The following is a 16,951-nucleotide window of genomic DNA, read 5'->3' as shown; positions in this document are numbered from 1 at the left end:
AATTACCGTAAAGGGGACATGGCAAAGGCTGCTGCTCTACAAACCCCAGACTATGGCCAACCTTTAGATTTAGATGTGACAACCACGGGCAAAACTGTGAGTGGTGTGCTATACCAGAAACAATTTCAACAAAGACGAGTGTTGAGTTTATAATTAGAGAGCAAGCTGCATCCTTCCCAGAAGCACTAATATGGAGGAGTATACCATAATAAAAGCCAAGGTAAAGTTGAACGACTGAACCTGACCATAAAAAACAAAATAGCCAAAATCTGTGCAAGCACTTCTGTGAATTGGGTAGAAGCATTACCAATAGCTTTAATGTATGTGAGATGTTCAATAAACAGAACCACTGGATTTACTGCTTTTGAATTAACCACTGGACGCCAATTTCCTGGCCCATGGGCCCCAATGCCTGGGGATGGGTACACTGATAAACCTAAGGCCTACCAATAAAAAGTAAGAGCTGTTATTAATACATTTTTGCCACAGAAGTTTTGGCCTGAAATAGAGCAACAGGAATTGGACACGAAAAGAGGACATGACGAGCAGTGGGTGAGGCTGAAACAAATGAAACGAAAATGGTCTGCCACCAGGTGGTCAGAGCCAATGAAAATAACTGCGCGAACCTCGCACTGCGTACAGTTGGCTGGAAAAGGTAACACATGGTTTCACTTGTCTGCTTGCTGTTTCTGTTATGACCCTAGCAGGTTTCTGACAACAGTTCGAGCTGACCTTCGAGAAGGTCAGAGAGAGGGAGAAGAGACGGAGACGGGAAACGGCAACAGACCAACCCGAGGAGGAGACAAACAACAAGCAGATAATAATTATGGTGCTAAATCATGAGGGATAATGTTAACAAGGTGGTCACATGTTGGGGGGTGGGAATTGTTGTAGTAATAATAACGTTGATACTGTGGAATGGAACAAGAGAGGAGGGACTCAAGGCAGACACAAAAGAGATGTCATAAGGGGTGGGGAGAAGCAAAACTAACTCTGGTAAGGGAAAAAGGAAAAGATTGCCTGTGGAATTTGACTTATACCAGGTGATTCACTGTGAGGAAGAAGTGGAGCAAAGGTTGTGATCTCTTTTAGAGAGATCAAGAGAGGGAATTGTGGGATTTATGTTTTAAAGGATTTATGTTTTACAGGTTTTACTCAATAGAAGCACTGTGCCCAGGCCTCATAAAGGCTGTGTTTTTCCATTTGATATTATGTGTTTTTCCATTTTGATATTATGTGTGTATGTGCTGTACAAAATGTCTTATCTACAGAAACAAGATATGGAGACTGCTGAGCTCATCTACTGGTCGAGAAGAAACAACTGCACCTGGTTCTGTGAAGGACACCCTGAATGGGAGGAAGACCCAAGCACAAGAATATAAATATTGTGTGAAATGTAGTGTGAGCATACAGGACTGCCCTGCATGCCTTGATGCTGTTGTTCTGTATCCTGAGCTCAGTCTCAATTATTCTGACTTTATTAAACTTAAGATTTTAAATTTAAGAGTAAGTCTCATCATTGACAGACCTGAACCTGGGAGGGAAACAACAAAGATTTTTCCCAACATAACCCTGAAGAAAATTTTTAAGCTTTCAAAACCTGAGCCCAAACATCCAGGCGCTTCAGCCAGCCAATCTTGGCCGTGAAATGTGCTACTTCTTGGACTCTTTTCCACTCAACCACTGCCACTCTGGAGAAAATTTTTAATTTTCAGAGCGAAAAGGCCAAACGTCCAGGCACTTCATCCAGCTGATCTTGGCTGGGTTAAGTGCTACTTCTTGGACGCTTTTCCACTCGACCATGGTAACCCTAGAGAAAATTTTTAAGAATTCAAAACTTAATGCCAAGCATCCAGGCGCTTCATCTAGCCAATCTTGGCTGTGAAAGGTGCTACTTCTTGGACTCTTTTCCACTCAACCACTGCCACTCTGGAGGAAATTATTTTAATTTTCAAAGCGAAAGGCCAACGCGTCCAGGCACTTCATCCAGCCGATCTTGGCTGGGTTAATATGCTACTTCTTGACGCTTTTCACTCGACCTTGGTAACCCTGGAGAAAATTTTTAAGAATTCAAAACTTAATGCCAAACATCCAGGCGCTGCATCTAGCCAATCTTGGCCGTGAAAGGTGCTACTTCTTGGACTCTTTTCCACTCAACCTCAGTCAACCTGGAGGAAATTTTTAATTTTCAAAGCGAAAGTCCAAACGTCCAGGCACTTTTTCCAGCCGATCTTGGCTGGGTTAAGTGCTACTTCTTGACGCTTTTCCACTCGACCATGGTAACCCTGGAGAAAATTTTTAAGAATTCAAAACTTAATGCCAAACATCCAGGCGCTTCATCTAGCCAATTTTGGCCGTGAAAGGTGCTACTTCTTGGACTCTTTTCCACTCAACCTCAGTCAACCTGGAGGAAATTTTTAATTTTCAAAGAGAAAGTCCAAACATCCAGGCACTTCATCAAGCCGAGCTTGGCTGGGTTAAGTGCTACTTCTGGACGCTTTTCCACTCGACTATGGTAACCCTGGAGAAAATTTTTAAGAATTCAAAACTTGATGTCAAACATCCAGGCGCTTCATCTAGCCAATCTTGGCCGTGAAAGGTGCTACTCTTGGACTCTTTTCCATTCAACCCCTGCCACCCTGGAGGAAATTTTTAGTTTTCAAAACCTGAGTCCCGATATCTAGGCGCTTCATCCAGCCGATCTTGGCTGGATTAGGTTTGATTTCTCAGACAATTTCCCCCTTGACCCTGGTAACCCTGAAGAAAATTTTTAAGCTTTCAAACCTGAGCCCAAACATCCAGGCGCTTCAGCCAGCCGATCTTGGCTGATTTAAGTGCTACTTCTTGGACGCTTTTCCACTCGACCATGGTAACCCTGGAGAAAATTTTTAAGAATTCAAAACTTAATGCCAAACATCCAGGCGCTTCATCTAGCCAATCTTGGCCGTGAAAGGTGCTACTTCTTGGACTGTTTTCCACCAAACCTTGCCACCATGGAAAAGTTTTTAAAATTTCAAAGCAAAGTCCATACGTCCAGGCGCTTCATCCAGGCTATCTTGGCAGTGTTAAGCGCTACTTCTTGGATGCTTTTCCACTCGACCATGGTAACCCTGGAGAAAGTTTTTAAATTTTCAAAACCTGAGTCCAGATATATAGGCGCTTCATCCAGCCTATCTTGGCTGGGTTAAGCGCTACTTCTTGGATGTTTTTCCACTCGACCATGGTAACCCTGGAGAAAATTTTTAAATTTTCAAAACCTGAGTCCAGATTTCTAGGCGCTTCATCCAGCCTATCTTGGGTGGGTTAAGTGCTACTTCTTGGACGCTTTTCCACTCGACAATGGTAACCCTGAAGAAAATTTTTAAGCTTTCAAAACCTGAGCCCAAACATCCAGGCGCTTCAGCCAGCCAATCTTGGCCGTGAAATGTGCTACTTCTTGGACTCTTTTCCACTCAACCACTGCCACTCTGGAGAAAATTTTTTAATTTTCAGAGCGAAAGGCCAAACGTCCAGGCACTTCATCCAGCTGATCTTGGCTGGGTTAAGTGCTACTTCTTGGACGCTTTTCCACTCGACCATGGTAACCCTAGAGAAAATTTTTAAGAACTCAAAACTTAATGCCAAGCATCCAGGCGCTTCATCTAGCCAATCTTGGCTGTGAAAGGTGCTACTTCTTGGACTCTTTTCCACTCAACCACTGCCACTCTGGAGGAAATTATTTTAATTTTCAAAGCGAAAGGCCAAACGTCCAGGCACTTCATCCAGCCGATCTTGGCTGGGTTAAGTGCTACTTCTTGGACGCTTTTCCACTCGACCATGGTAACCCTGGAGAAAGTTTTTAAATTTTCAAAACCTGAGTCCAGATATCTAGGCGCTTCATCCAGCCTATCTTGGGTGGGTTAAGTGCTACTTCTGGACGCTTTCCACTCGACAATGGTAACCCTGGAGAAAGCTTTTAAGAATTCAAAATTAATGCCAAACATCCAGGCACTTCATCTAGCCAATCTTGGCCGTGAAAGGTGCTAATTCTTGGACTCTTTTCCACTCAACCACTGCCACTCTGGAGGAAATTTTTTAAATTTTCAGGCGAAAGGCCAAACGTCCAGGCACTTCATCCAGCTGATCTTGGCTGGGTTAAGTGCTACTTCTTGGACGCTTTTCCACTCGACCATGGTAACCCTAGAGAAAATTTTTAAGAATTCAAAACTTAATGCCAAACATCCAGGCGCTTCATCTAGCCAATCTTGGCCGTGAAAGGTGCTACTCTTGGACTCTTTTCCATTCAACCCCTGCCACCCTGGAGAAAATTTTTAGTTTTCAAAACCTGAGTCCCGATATCTAGGCGCTTCATCCAGCCGATCTTGGCCGGATTAGGTTTGATTTCTCAGACAATTTCCCCTTGACCCTTGGTAACCCTGAAGAAAATTTTTAAGCTTTCAAAACCTGAGCCCAAACATCCAGGCGCTTCAGCCAGCCGATCTTGGCTGATTTAAGTGCTACTTCTTGGACGCTTTTCCACTCGACCATGGTAACCCTGGAGAAAATTTTTAAGAATTCAAAACTTAATGCCAAACATCCAGGCGCTTCATCTAGCCAATCTTGGCCGTGAAAGGTGCTACTTCTTGGACTGTTTTCCACTCAACCCTTGCCACCATGGAAAAAGTTTTTAAAATTTCAAAGCAAAAGTCCATACGTCCAGGCGCTTCATCCAGGCTATCTTGGCAGTGTTAAGCGCTACTTCTTGGATGCTTTTCCACTCGACCATGGTAACCCTGGAGAAAGTTTTTAAATTTTCAAAACCTGAGTCCAGATATATAGGCGCTTCATCCAGCCTATCTTGGCTGGGTTAAGCGCTACTTCTGGATGCTTTCCACTCGACCATGGTAACCCTGGAGAAAATTTTTAATTTTCAAAACCTGAGTCCAGATATCTAGGCGCTTCATCCAGCCTATCTTGGGTGGGTTAAGTGCTACTTCTTGACGCTTTCCACTCGACAATGGTAACCCTGGAGAAAGTTTTTAAGAATTCAAAATTTAATGCCAAACATCCAGGCACTTCATCTAGCCAATCTTGGCCGTGAAAGGTGCTAATTCTTGGACTCTTTTCCACTCAACCACTGCCACTCTGGAGGAAATTTTTTAATTTTCAGAGCGAAGGCCAAACGTCCAGGCACTTCATCCAGCTGATCTTGGCTGGGTTAAGTGCTACTTCTTGGACGCTTTTCCACTCGACCATGGTAACCCTAGAGAAAATTTTTAAGAATTCAAAACTTAATGCCAAACATCCAGGCGCTTCATCTAGCCAATCTTGGCGTGAAAGGTGCTACTCTTGGACTCTTTTTCCATTCAACCCCTGCCACCCTGGAGAAAATTTTTAGTTTTCAAAACCTGAGTCCCGATATCTAGGCGCTTCATCCAGCCGATCTTGGCCGGATTAGGTTTAATTTCTCAGACAATTTCCCATTGACCCTTGCAACCCTGAAGAAAATTTTTAAGCTTTCAAAATCTGAGCCCAAACATCCAGGCGCTTCAGCCAGCCGATCTTGGCTGATTTAAGTGCTACTTCTTGACGCTTTTTCCACTCGACCATGGTAACCCTGGAGAAAATTTTTAAGAATTCAAAACTTAATACCAAACATCCAGGCGCTTCATCTAGCCAATCTTGGCCGTGAAAGGTGCTACTTCTTGGACTGTTTTCCACTCAACCCTTGCCACCATGGAAAAAGTTTTTAAAATTTCAAAGCAAAAGTCCATACGTCCAGGCGCTTCATCCAGGCGATCTTGGCAGTGTTAAGCGCTACTTCTTGGATGCTTTTCCACTCGACCATGGTAACCCTGGAGAAAATTTTTAAATTTTTCAAAACCTGAGTCCAGATATATAGGCGCTTCATCCAGCCTATCTTGGCTGGGTTAAAGCGCTACTTCTGGATGCTTTTCCACTCAACCATGGTAACCCTGGAGAAAATTTTTAAATTTTCAAAACCTGAGTCCAGATATCTAGGCGCTTCATCCAGCCTATCTTGGGTGGGTTAAGTGCTACTTCTTGGACGCTTTTCCACTCGACAATGGTAACCCTGGAGAAAATTTTTAAGAATTCAAAATTTAATGCCAAACATCCAGGCGCTTCATCTAGCCAATCTTGGCCGTGAAAGGTGCTACTCTTGGACTCTTTTCCATTCAACCCCTGCCACCCTGGAGGAAATTTTTTAGTTTTCAAAACCTGAGTCCCGATATCTAGGCGCTTCATCCAGCCGATCTTGGCCGGATTAGGTTTGATTTCTCAGACAATTTCCCCCTTGACCCTTGGTAACCCTGAAGAAAATTTTTAAGCTTTCAAAACCTGAGCCCAAACATCAGAGGCGCTTCAGCCAGCCGATCTTGGCTGATTTAAGTGCTACTTCTTGACGCTTTTCCACTTTCGACCATGGTAACCCTGGAGAAAATTTTTAAGAATTCAAAACTTAATGCCAAACATCCAGGCGCTTCATCTAGCCAATCTTGGCCGTGAAAGGTGCTACTTCTTGGACTGTTTTCCACTCAACCTTGCCACCATGGAAAAAGTTTTAAAATTTCAAAGCAAAAGTCCATACGCCCAGGCGCTTCATCCAGGCGATCTTGGCAGTGTTAAGCGCTACTTCTTGGATGCTTTTCCACTCGACCATGGTAACCCTGGAGAAAGTTTTTAAATTTTCAAAACCTGAGTCCAGATATATAGGCGCTTCATCCAGCCTATCTTGGCTGGGTTAAGCGCTACTTCTTGGATGCTTTTCCACTCGACCATGGTAACCCTGGAGAAAATTTTTAAATTTTCAAAACCTGAGTCCAGATATCTAGGCGCTTCATCCAGCCTATCTTGGGTGGGTTAAGAGCTACTTCTTGGACGCTTTTCCACTCGACAATGGTAACCCTGGAGAAAATTTTTAAGAATTCAAAATTTAATGCCAAACATCCAGGCGCTTCATCTAGCCAATCTTGGCCGTGAAAGGTGCTAATTCTTGGACTCTTTTCCATTCAACCCCTGCCACCATGTAGGAAATTTTTAATTTTCAAAACCTGAGTCCAGATATCTAGGGCGCTTCATCCAGCCGAGCTTGGCTGGGTTAAGTGCTACTTCTTGACGCTTTTCCACTTGACCATGGTAACCCTGGAGAAAATTTTTAAGAATTCAAAACTTAATGCCAAGCATCCAGGCTCTTCATCTAGCCAATCTTGGCTGTGAAAGGTGCTACTTCTTGCTCTCTTTTCCACTCAACCACTGCCACTCTGGAGGAAATTATTTTAATTTTCAAAGCGAAAGGCCAAACGTCCAGGCTCTTCATCCAGCCGATCTTGGCTGGGTTAAGTGCTACTTCCTGGACGCTTTTCCACTCGACCTTGGTAACCCTGGAGAAAATTTTTAAGAATTCAAAACTTAATGCCAAACATCCAGTCGCTTCATCTAGCCAATCTTGGCCGTGAAAGGTGCTACTTCTTGGACTCTTTTGCACTCAACCTCAGTCAACCTGGAGGAAATTTTTTAATTTTCAAAGCGAAAGTCCAAACGTCCAGGCACTTCATCCAGCCGAGCTTGGCTGGGTAAGTGCTACTTCTTGGACGCTTTTCCACTCGACCATGGTAACCCTGGAGAAAATTTTTAAGAATTCCAAACTTAATGCCAAACATCCAGGCGCTTCATCTAGCCAATCTTGGCCGTGAAATGTGCTACTTCTTGGACTCTTTTTCCATTCAACCCTGCCTCTCTGGAGGAAATTTTTAATTTTCAAAACCTGAGTCCAGACACCTAGGCACTTCATCCAGCCGATCTTGGCTGGGTTAAGTGCTACTTCTTGACGCTTTTCCGCTCTACCATGGTAACCCTGGAAAAATTTTAAGAATTCAAAACTTAATGCCAAGCATCCAGGCGCTTCATCTAGCCAATCTTGTCCGTGAAAGGTGCTACTTCTTGGACTCTTTTCCACTCAACCCCTGCCACCCTGGAGGAAATTTTTAATTTCAAAACCAGAGTCCAGATATCTAGGCGCTTCATCCAGCCGATCTTGGCTGGGTTAAGTGCTACTTCTTGACGCTTTTCCACTCCACCATGGTAACCCTGGAGAAAATTTTTAAGAATTCAAAACTTAATGCCAAACATCCAGGCGCTTCATCTAGCCAATCTTGGCCGTGAAAGGTGCTACTTCTTGGACTGTTTTCCACTCAACCCTTGCCACCATGGAAAAAGTTTTTAAATTTCAAAGCAAAAGTCCAAACGTCCAGGCACTTCATCCAGGCGATCTTGGCAGTGTTAAGCGCTACTTCTTGGATGCTTTTCCACTCGACCATGGTAACCCTGGAGAAAGTTTTTAAATTTTCAAAAACTGAGTCCAGATATATAGGCGCTTCATCCAGCCTATCTTGGCTGGGTTAAGCGCTACTTCTTGGATGCTTTTCCACTTGACCATGGTAACCCTGGAGAAAATTTTTAAATTTTCAAAACCTGAGTCCAGATATCTAGGCGCTTCATCCAGCCTATCTTGGGTGGGTTAAGTGCTACTTCTTGGACGCTTTTCCACTCGACAATGGTAACCCTGGAGAAAATTTTTAAGAATTCAAAATTTAATGCCAAACATCCAGGCGCTTCATCTAGCCAATCTTGGCCGTGAAAGGTGCTACTTCTTGGACTCTTTTCCACTCAACCACTGCCACCCTGAAGGAAATTTTTTAATTTTCAAAACCTAAGTCCAGCCATCCAGGCGCTTCATCTAGCCGATCTTGGCCAGAATAGGTTTGATTTCTCAGACAATTTCCTCCTCGACCATGGTAACCCTGGAGAAAATGTTTACGCTTTCAAAACCTGAGCCCAAACATCCAGCCGCTTCAGCCAGCCGATCTGGGCTGGGTTAAGTGCTACTTCTTGGATGCTTTTCCACTCGACCATGGTAACCCTGGAGAAAATTTTTAAGAATTCAAAACTTAATGCCAAACATACAGGCGCTTCATCTAGCCAATCTTGGCCGTGAAAGGTGCTACTTCTTGGACTCTTTTCCACTCAACCACTGCCATCCTGGAGGAAATTTTTAATTTTCAAAGCGAAGGCCAAACGTCCAGGTGCTTCATCCAGCCGATCTTGGCTGGGTTAAGTGCTACTTCTTGGACGCTTTTCCACTCAACCCCTGCCACCCTGGTGGAAATTTTTAAGAATTCAAAACTTAATGCCAAACATCCAGGCGCTTCATCTAGCCAATCTTGGCCATGAAAGGTGCTACTTCTTGGACTCTTTCCATTCAACCCCTGCCACCCTGGAGGAAATTTTTTAATTTTCAAAACCTGAGTCCAGATATCTAGGCGCTTCATCCAGCCGATCTTGGCTGGGTTAAGTGCTACTTCTTGGACGCTTTTCCACTCAACCCCTGCCACCCTGGTGGAAATTTTTAAGAATTCAAAACTTAATGCCAAACATCCAGGCGCTTCATCTAGCCAATCTTGGCCGTGAAAGGTGCTACTTCTTGGACTATTTTCCACTCAACCACTGCCACCCTGGAGGAAATTTTTTAATTTTCAAAGCGAAAATCCAAACATCCAGGCGCTTCATCCAGCCGATCTTGGCTGGGTTAAGTGCTACTTCTTGACGCTTTTCCACTCGACCATGGTAACCCTGGTAGAAAATTTTTAAGAATTCAAAACTTAATGCCAAACATCCAGGCGCTTCATCTAGCCAATCTTGGCCGTGAAAGGTGCTACTTCTTGATTCTTATCCACTCAACCCCTGCCACCCTGGAGGAAATTTTTAAATTTTCAATGCAAAAGTCCAAACGTCCAGGCGCTTCATGCATCCAAATTTTTTAATTTTCAAAACCTGAGTCCAGATATCTAGGCGCTTCATCCAGCCGATCTTGGCTGGGTTAAGTGCTACTTCTTGACGCTTTTCCACTCGACAATGGTAACCCTGGAGAAAATTTTTAAGAATTCAAAATTTAATGCCAAACATCCAGGCGCTTCATCTAGCCAATCTTGGCCGTGAAAGGTGCTACTTCTTGGACTCTTTTCCACTCAACCACTGCCACCCTGAAGGAAATTTTTAATTTTCAAAACCTAAGTCCAGCCATCCAGGCGCTTCATCTAGCCGATCTTGGCCGGAATAGGTTTGATTTCTCAGACAATTTCCTCCTCGACCATGGTAACCCTGGAGAAAATGTTTTACGCTTTCAAAACCTGAGCCCAAACATCCAGCGCTTCAGCCAGCCGATCTGGGCTGGGTTAAGTGCTACTTCTTGATGCTTTTCCACTCGACCATGGTAACCCTGGAGAAAATTTTTAAGAATTCAAAACTTAATGCCAAACATACAGGCGCTTCATCTAGCCAATCTTGGCCGTGAAAGGTGCTACTTCTTGGACTCTTTTCCACTCAACCACTGCCATCCTGGAGGAAATTTTTTAATTTTCAAAGCGAAAGGCCAAACGTCCAGGTGCTTCATCCAGCCGATCTTGGCTGGGTTAAGTGCTACTTCTTGGACGCTTTTCCACTCAACCCTGCCACCCTGGTGGAAATTTTTAAAGAATTCAAAACTTAATGCCAAACATCCAGGCGCTTCATCTAGCCAATCTTGGCCATGAAAGGTGCTACTTCTTGGACTCTTTTCCATTCAACCCCTGCCACCCTGGAGAAAATTTTAATTTTCAAAACCTGAGTCCAGATATCTAGGCGCTTCATCCAGCCGATCTTGGCTGGGTTAAGTGCTACTTCTTGGACGCTTTTCCACTCAACCCTGCCACCCTGGTGGAAATTTTTAAGAATTCAAAACTTAATGCCAAACATCCAGGCGCTTCATCTAGCCAATCTTGGCCGTGAAAGGTGCTACTTCTTGGACTATTTTCCACTCAACCACTGCCACCCTGGAGAAATTTTTAATTTTCAAGCGAAAATCCAAACATCCAGGCGCTTCATCCAGCCGATCTTGGCTGGGTTAAGTGCTACTTCTTGACGCTTTTCCACTCGACCATGGTAACCCTGGTAGAAAATTTTTAAGAATTCAAAACTTAATGCCAAACATCCAGGCGCTTCATCTAGCCAATCTTGGCGTGAAAGGTGCTACTTCTTGGATTCTTATAATTCCACTCAACCCCCTGCCACCCTGGAGGAAATTTTTAAATTTTCAATGCAAAAGTCCAAACGTCCAGGCGCTTCATGCATCCAAATTTTTTAATTTTCAAAACCTGAGTCCAGATATCTAGGCGCTTCATCCAGCCGATCTTGGCTGGGTTAAGTGCTACTTCTTGGACGCTTTTCCACTCGACCATGTTAACCCTGGAGAAAATTTTTAACAATTCAAAACTTAATGCCAAACATCCAGGCGCTTCATCTAGCCAATCTTGGCCGTGAAAGGTGCTACTTCTTGGACTCTTTTCCACTCAACCACTGCCACCCTGGAGGAAATTTTTAATTTTCAAAACCTAAGTCCAGCCATCCAGGCGCTTCATCTAGCTTCGATCTTGGCCGGAATAGGTTTGATTTCTCAGACAATTTCACCCTCGACCATGGTAACCCTGGAGAAAATGTTTAAGCTTTCAAAACCTGAGCCCAAACATCCATGCGCTTTATCCAGCCGATTTTGGCTGGGTTAAGTGCTACTTCTGACGCTTTCCACAAGACCATGGTAACCCTGGAGAAAATTTTTAAGAATTCAAAACTTAATGCCAAACTTTCAGGCGCTTCATCTAGCCAATCTTGGCCGTGAAAAGTGCTACTTCTTGAATACTTATCCACTCAACCCCTGCCACCCTGGTGGAAATTTTTAAATTTTCAAAGCGAAGTCTAAACGTCCAGGCACTTCATCCAGCCTGTCTTGGCTGGGTTAAGTGCTACTTCTTGACGCTTTCCACTCGACCATGGTAATCCTGGAGAAAATTTTTTAAGAATTCAAAACCTGAGTCCAGATATCTAGGCGCTTCATCCTGCCTATCTTGGCTGGGTTAAGTGCTACTTCTTGACGCTTTTCCACTCGATCATGGTATCCCTGGAGAAAATTTTTAGAATTCAAAACTTAATGCCAAACATCCAGGCGCTTCATCTAGCCAATCTTGGCCATGAAAGGTGCTACTTCTTGACTCTTTTCCACTCAACCCCTGCCACCTGGAGAAAATTTTTAAATTTCCAAAACCTGAATGCAGATATCTAGGCGCTTCTTCCAGCCGATCTTGGCTGGGTTACGTGCTACTTCTTGGACGCTTTTCCACTTGACCATGATAACCCTGGAGAAAATTTTTAATTTTCAAAACCTGAGTCCAGATATCTAGGCGCTTCATCCTGCCTATCTTGGCTGGGTTAAGTGCTACTTCTTGACGCTTTTCCACTCGACCATGGTATCCCTGGAGGATTTTTTTAATTTTCAAAGCGAAAGTCCAAACGTCCAGCGCTTCATCCAGCCGTTCTTGGCTGGGTTAAGTGCTACTTCTTGACACTTTTTCCACTCGACCATGGTAACCCTGGAGAAAATTTTTTAATTTTCAAAACCTGAGTCCAGATATCTAGGCGCTTCATCCTGCCTATCTTGGCTGGGTTAAGTGCTACTTCTCTGACGCTTTTCCTACGACCATGGTAACCCTGGAGAAAATTTTTAAGAATTCAAAACTTAATGCCAAACATCCAGGCGCTTCATCTAGCCAATCTTGGCCGTGAAAAGTGCTACTTCTTGACTGTTTTCCATTCAACCCTGCCACCCTGAAGGAAATTTTTGAATTTTCAAAACCTGAGTCCAGATATCTAGGCGTTTCATCCAGCCTATCTTGGCTGGGTTAAGTGCTACTTCTTGAAAGCTTTTCCACTAGATCATGGTAACCCTGGAGAAATTTTTAAAGAATTCAAAATTTTGTGCCAAACATCCAGGCGCTTCATCTAGCCAATCTTGGCCGTGAAAGGTGCTACTTCTTGGACTCTTTTCCACTCAACCCCAGTCAACCTGGAGGAAATTTTAACTCTCAAAGCGAAAATCCAAACGTCCAGGCACTTCATCATCACCCTATCTTGGCTGGGTTAAGTGCTACTTCTTGACGCTTTTTCCACTCGACCATGGTAACCCTGGAGAAAATTTTTAAGATTTCAAAACTTAATGCCAAACATCCAGGCGCTTCATCTAGCCAATCTTGGCCGTGAAAGGTGCTACTTCTTGGACTCTTTTCCATTCAACCCCTACCACCCTGGAGAAAATTTTTAATTTTCAAAACCTGAGTCCAGATATCTAGGCGCTTCATCCAGCCGATCTCGGCTGGGTTAAGTGCTACTTCTTGGGCCGCTTTTCCACTCGACCATGGTAACCCTGGAGAAACTTTTTAAGAATTCAAAACGTAATGCCAAACATACAGGCGCTTCATGTACCCAATCTTGGCCGTGAAAGTGCTACTTCTTGGACTATTTTCCACTCAACTCCTGACACCCTGGAGAAAATTTTTTAAATTTTCAAAACCTGAGTCCAGATATCTAGGTGCTTCATCCAGCCGATCTTGGCTGGGTTAAGTGCTACTTCTTGGATGCTTTTCCACTTGACCATGGTAACCCTGGAGAAAATTTTTAAGAATTCAAAACTTAATGCCAAACATCCAGGCGCTTCATCTAGCCAATCTTGGCCGTGAAAGGTGCTACTTCTTGGACTATTTTCCACTCAACCACTGCCACCCTGGAGAAATTTTTAATTTTCAAAACCTAAGTCCAGCCATCCAGGCGCTTCATCTAGCCGATCTTGGCCGGAATAGGTTTGATTTCTCAGACAATTTCCACCTCAACCATGGTAACCCTGGAGAAATTTTTAATTTTCGAAATCGAAAAGCCAAACGTCCAGGCGCTTCATCTAGCTAATCTTGGCCGTGAAAAGTGCTACTTCTTAGACTCTTTTCCATTCAACCCCTGCCACCATGGAGGAAATTTTTATTTTTCAAAACCTGAGTCCAGATACCTAGGCGCTTCATCCAGCCAATCTTGGCTGGGTTAAGTGCTACTTCTGGACGCTTTTCCACTCGACCATGGTAACCCTGGAGAAAATTTTTAAGCTTTCAAAACCTGAGCCCAAACATCCAGGCGCTTCAGCCAGCCGATCTTGGCTGATTTAAGTGCTACTTCTTGGGCGCTTTTCCACTACAACCATGGTAACCCTGGAGAAAATTTTTAAGAATTCAAAACTTAATGCCAAACATCCAGGCGCTTCATCTAGCCAATCTTGGCCGTGAAAGGTGCTACTTCTTGGACTGTTTTCCACTCAACCCTTGCCACCATGGAAAAGTTTTTAAAATTTCAAAGCAAAAAACCAAACGTCCGGGCGCTTCATCCAGGCGATCTTGGCAGTGTTAAGCGCTACTTCTTGGATGCTTTTCCACTCGACCATGGTAACCCTGGAGAAAGTTTTTAAATTTTCAAAACCTGAGTCCAGATATCTAGGCGCTTCATCCAGCCGATCTTGGCTGGGTTAAGTGCTACTTCTTGAGATGCTTTTCCACTTGACCATGGTAACCCTGGAGAAAATTTTTAAGAATTCAAACCCTAATGCCAAGCATCCAGGCGCTTCATCTAGCCAATCTTGGCTGTGAAAGGTGCTACTTCTTGGACTCTTTTCCACTCAACCACTGCCACTCTGGGAGGAAATTTTTTAATTTTCAAAGCGAAAGGCCAACGTCCAGGCACTTCATCCAGCCGATCTTGGCTGGGTTAAGTGCTACTATTGACGCTTTTCCACTCGACCATGGTAACCCTGGAGAAAATTTTTAAGAATTCAAAACTTAATGCCAAACATCCAGGCGCTTCATCTAGCCAATCTTGTCCGTGAAAGGTGCTACTTCTTGGACTATTTTCCACTCAACCACTGCCTCCTGGAGGAAATTTTTAATTTTCAAAACCTGAGTCCAGCCATCCAGGCACTTAATCCAGCCGATCTTGGCCGGAATAGGTTTGATTTCTCAGACAATTTCCCCCTCACCATGGTAACCCTAGAGAAAATGTTCAAGCTTTCAAAACCTGAGCCCAAACATCCAGGCGCTTCATCTAGCCAATCTTGGCCGTGAAAGGTGCTACTTCTTGGACTCTTTTTCCACTCAACCACTGCCACCCTGGAAGAATTTTTAAAATTTCAAGCGAAAGTCCAAACGTCCAGGCACTTCATCACCCGATCTTGGCTGGGTTAAGTGATACTTCTGGACGCTTTTTCCACTTTCGACCATGGTAACCCTGGAGAAAATTTTTAAAGAATTCAAAACTTAATGCCAAACATCCAGGCGCTTCATCTAGCCAATCTTGGCCGTGAAAGGTGCTACTTCTTGGACTCTTTCCACTCAACCACTGCCACCCTGGAGAAAATTTTTAAATTTTCAAAGCGAAAACCAAACGCCCAGACGCTTCATCCAGCCAATCTTGGCTGGTTTAAGTGCTACTTCTTGACGCTTTTCCACTCAACCATGGTAACCCTGGAGAAAATTTTTAAGAATTCAAAACTTAATACCAAACATCCAGGCGCTTCATCTAGCCAATCTTGGCTGTGAAAGGTGCTACTTTTTGGACTCTTTCCACTCAACCACTGCCACTCTGGAGGAAATTTTTAATTTTCAAAGCGAAGGCCAAATCGTCCAGGCACTTCATCCAGCCGATCTTGGCTGGGTTAAGTGCTACTCTCTTGGACGCTTTTCCACTCGACCATGGTAACCCTGGAGAAAATTTTTAGAATTCAAACTTAATGCCAAACATCCAGGCGCTTCATCTAGCCAATCTTGGCAGCGTGAAAGGTGCTACTTCTTGGACTCTTTTCCACTCAACCTCAGTCAACCTGGAGGAAATATTTAAATTTTCAAAGCGAAAGTCCAAGCGTCCAGGCACTTCATCAAGCCGAGCTTGGCTGGGTTAAGTGCTACTTCTTGGGCGCTTTTCCACTCGACTATGGTAACCGTGGAGAAAATTTTAAGAATTCAAAACTTGATGCCAAACATCCAGGCGCTTCATCTAGCCATTCTTGGCTGTGAGCTGCTACTTGGACTCTTTCCACTCAACCACTGCCACTCTGGAGAAATTTTTAATTTTCAGAGCGAAAGTCAAGCGTCAGGCGCTTTCATCCAGCCGATCTTGGCTGGGTTAAGTGCTACTTCTTCGCGCTTTTCCACTCCGACCATGGTAACCCTAGAAAAATTTTAAGAATTCAAAACTTAAAGCCAAACATCCAGGCGCTTCATCTAGCCAATCTTGGCCGTGAAAGGTGCTACTTCTTGGACTCTTTTCCATTCAACCCCTGCCACCCTGGAGGAAATTTTTTAGTTTTCAAAACCTGAGTCCCGATATCTAGGCGCTTCATCCAGCCGATCTTGGCTGGGTTAAGTGCTGCTAACTTGACGCTTTTCCACTCGACCATAAGTAACCCTGGAGAAAATTTTTAGAATTCAAAACTTAATGCCAAGCATCCAGGCGCTTCATCTAGCCAATCTTGGCTGTGAAAGGTGCTACTTCTTGGACTCTTTTCCACTCCAACCACTGCCACTCTGGAGGAAATTTTTTAATTTTCAAAGCGAGAGGCCAAACGTCGAGGCACTTCATCCAGCCGATCTTGGCTGGGTTATGCTACTTCTTGGACGCTTTTCCACTCGAACTTGGTAACCCTGGAGAAAATTTTAAGAATTCAAAGCTTAATGCCAAACATCCAGGCGCTTCATCTAGCCAATGTTGGCGTGAAAGGTGCTACTTCTTGGACTCTTTTTCCACTCAACCTCAGTCAACCTGGAGGAAATTTTTTTAATTTTCAAGCGAAAGTCCAAACGTCCAGGCACTTCATCCAGCGAGCTTGGATGGGTTAAGTGCTACTTCTTGGATGCTTTTCCACTCGACCATGGTAACCTGGAAAATTTTTAAGAATTCCAAACTTAATGTCGAACATCCAGGCGCTTCATCTAGCCAATCTTGGCCGTGAAATTTGCTACTTCTTTGACTCTTTGCATTCAACCCCTGCCTCCTGGAG

Source organism: Puntigrus tetrazona, chromosome 4 (assembly GCF_018831695.1).
Source record: "Puntigrus tetrazona isolate hp1 chromosome 4, ASM1883169v1, whole genome shotgun sequence".
Taxonomy (NCBI): domain Eukaryota; kingdom Metazoa; phylum Chordata; class Actinopteri; order Cypriniformes; family Cyprinidae; genus Puntigrus; species Puntigrus tetrazona.
The sequence above is the reverse complement of the archived record's forward strand: the minus strand, read 5'-3'. Positions refer to the sequence as shown.